The following is a 3,526-nucleotide window of genomic DNA, read 5'->3' on the forward strand; positions in this document are numbered from 1 at the left end:
AAACTCTCGGGTTGTAATACTTTTTTTTTTCTCCAGAGAAATTAAAAATTATATAATCAACTAAAAACATGAAAGAAAAGTTGTACATCTTCAGCAAATTGGGATTATAAAAATGAGGTAATGTAATAAGCTACTGCGTAATTTTCCAGCTCAATTAGACGTGTCTCTCTAAACAGGTGATAACCTTAACATATTTATATTCTAAATAAATAAATATGTAAAAAAGAACTACGTATATGATCATGTCCAAGATGTCAATGGTCAGACATAACTTGAACATGTGATCAGAGGATGTGCTCTCTCAGGGGAGGGGAGGCATGTGATCAGAAGTCATGTGATAACCATATCCATATCAATCCAGATCAACAGCTAGCCATATTCATTTACAACGACCAATTGAGGAACTCAATTACAGCCATATCCATATATCTGATGATATTCTTATGCATCCCTACATTTATCACAACTTAAAAGATAAAGTAAAAGTTCAATGACCCTTTTTAGTTATTTGAAGGATACAAAAGCATCATAGAGAGAACTATACAATGTTCCAAAGCCTGACAATTAGAGATTAGCAGTTCAAAGAAAAAGTAGTCTTCTTCTCAAAATAGCAAAAATCAAAGCATTTAAAATTGCCTTGAATCAGACCATACAATTTCAATAATAATCATAGTAAAGCCTAATATTTTAATAATTATCAATATTTTAAAAATAATCACACAGAAAATAAAGGAAATAAATAAAGATTATCATAAAAGAATTAACCTTTGAAAGAATAATATCAAGCAACTCTGCCCAAGCTTTCAAATCGTTCATCTCTGAAGTATTACTGCATAATAAAATGATCAATTTAAATCAAATAATTCCTCAAATTTATAACTCAAACTAAAAATTAAGGGAAAAATAAAAACAAACGGCCCAAAAAAGGGAGCTTTAAAGGCATATATCATAGTTGAATGTTTAAGAGTACTGTCTAACTCCTTATCAAAGGGTGAAATTAAGAAGAAAACATTACCTTCTAGCGTCATCACGACCTTTTGCATCAATTTCTTTGTTAGGTGGATATATTGGAAAAGTTGATGGATCGCACGCATAGGGTTTGCTGTTGAAATACTGACAATTAGACCAAAAGATATCTCTATTAAGTGACATTGTCATAAACATTAAATTACAATGTGAAGGAAATATTCGAAAGGGATGAATTTGAATCCAACTAAGTACTCCTAATACCTCAGAACATAGAGCAGAAGAAGCATTTCCACGCATAAAAGTACTTGTTGTGTTGACTCACCTCCATCTTCTTAATCTGCTTACGCAGATTAGCACCATAACGGGTACCTAAATAAAACAATATAATGATATTAATTAATTGTGATAATAAATTTCATCCACTCAGCCAAATCAGACAACAAAAGTAAGACGATAACTCACTCCTAATTCAAAATAATCAAGCAGAAACAATTACACAGGAAAGTCTTGAACTAACTTCTCATTATCCTACACCACTTCAATATGAAGCTGTCTTCTCCCAGCCTACTACTAAGAGCTTGACAACCACCAGAGTCATGAGACAGGTTACCCAAGACAGAAAAATCAAATTTAGCATTCTACAATTATTTCAGATGCATAAAATTAATACCCCAATCACCAGAACATCACAAATGTGAACTACAAACTCAATCAAGCTATTGACACATAACCAAATCAATCAAACTACAAATATTAGGTGTACCCAAATCAATCAAATTTAAACCGAAAAATCTTAAAGTTGGAGGAAATAGACAGAAAGGTTAACTCTAAATCAAATTTAAGTTACTAAATTGAGATTGAATTTATGTCTAGCTATTTAATGTAATTTAATCCAAAATCAATTGAAATCAATCAATTGAAGTATTATATGAAAATTTCGAAATCAGATTAACAAAAAAAGAATTTAATAATTACCTGACAATCAGAACACAATCACAATCTTACACATTTTAATCAAATTCTAAAAACAACTAAGATCCAAGTTTTGAATAATAACTTGGAATCTTTGGTAAAACAACGAAAATTCAGCATCACATTATGAACAAACAATCCCAATTCACAGAAATGCCCTGGAAATTACATCTTATCAAACTTTCAATATTAAACCTTAAAAAGGTAGTAGTGCAAAGGAGCAAAACCTGGGCAAGAACTTGTTTATTCAAGCCAGATCCTTGAAAAAAAGTGACGGGCTTCGGCACCACCAATCCGACCATCATGATCCAAATCAACCCAAAATTTTGAAATTTCTCCATTCAATACAACAAACTCCATCAAAATCAAACAAATTACCAAAAAGACCAACAAAAACACCCAATTATCGGACGACTTTGGTGAACGGTGGGTTCCGATTATCGGAAAATACAAAACCTCCTTCACTTAGTTGATCAATTCCCTAACATACAATTCCAAGAAACCATATCACAGCATATTCAACAAAATAAAACCAAATTAAGACAGCATGAAATCACATTCCCATATCACTAACATTTTCTGCTTGTATACCACCAGTTTTCATAGAAAATACAGGATTCGCCTGTAAAACTGAAGACCTCTGATCATTCCTGCTCAACGGAGCAGAAACACCAGCAGCAGGACCCTCACTTTGCCCTTCACTGACTGGGGTTTCTCCTTTAGACGCCTCCCCATCATCATCCACCTATATCAAACTTCACCCAGTAAACATCTCTCAAAAATGCAAATAAAGCATAAATTTCAGATTCCAATTAAACCCTCAATTTATGTCATGGACTACAAAATTAGGGCATAATCAATCAAATGACTCAACAAAGAAAATCAAACCTTGACAACTACGGAACTCAATCGACGCTTTGCAGGAGGCTCGTCCTTCAAATTCGACCTATCAACCTAATTTCAAACAATTAGTTCAGAAAATCTGTAGATTTGTAAAGTCTGTGAGACATAAAAAAGACATAGATGGAGTAATACAGGAACCTCCTTCACTTAGTCAGCTAAAGACAGAGAGAGGAAAAAAATCGCAAAAAAACTACCTGAATGCTGATTTGGGACGCGATTCGGCGAGGAAATGTAACCCTAAAACGACGACAATGGAGACGCGAGGAGAGAGAAACGTGAGAGAGGGGAGAGAGGACACAAATCGCATCTGAAATGTGAGGAGAGAGAAAAGAGTGCAAGAGATAGAGGCTCAGCGAGCAGCATCAACAAATTCAAGGGTGTTTTGGTAATTTTGTCGGGGGACACGAAAAGTTAAGTTACGAAAAAGCCCTCAGCTCTTGGCTTATATAATAGAGATACATGATGATATGCATTTCTTGGATATATATATATATATATATATATACATATATATATATCTCTATTATATAAAGGAACAGCTGAGGTTAAAATAGTAAATTAACTTTTCGTGTCCCCTTTTAAAAAGACTAAAACACCCCCTCCCCTTTAACTTTCAAACCATTCGCGTAAACCCCCAAATTCACCTGTACGCCGCTTCACTCTCATCATTCTCTCTCCTCCC

The 3,526-nt window shown here is 33.9% G+C and overlaps 1 long non-coding RNA gene across 1 annotated transcript; it reads right to left on the minus strand.

Moving 5' to 3' along the window:
* Positions 1-1,028: 1,028 nt before the first annotated feature.
* LOC130467016 (uncharacterized) lies at positions 1,029-2,233 on the minus strand. Its single transcript, XR_008927173.1, has 3 exons — positions 2,169-2,233; positions 1,231-1,338; positions 1,029-1,113 (listed from the first exon to the last, which is right to left on the minus strand). It is a non-coding gene; the product is annotated as an uncharacterized lncRNA (long non-coding RNA).
* Between the last annotated feature and the right edge of the window lie 1,293 nt (positions 2,234-3,526).

This window comes from Spinacia oleracea, chromosome 2 (genome assembly GCF_020520425.1).
Source record: "Spinacia oleracea cultivar Varoflay chromosome 2, BTI_SOV_V1, whole genome shotgun sequence".
Classification (NCBI taxonomy): Eukaryota; Viridiplantae; Streptophyta; class Magnoliopsida; order Caryophyllales; family Amaranthaceae; genus Spinacia; species Spinacia oleracea.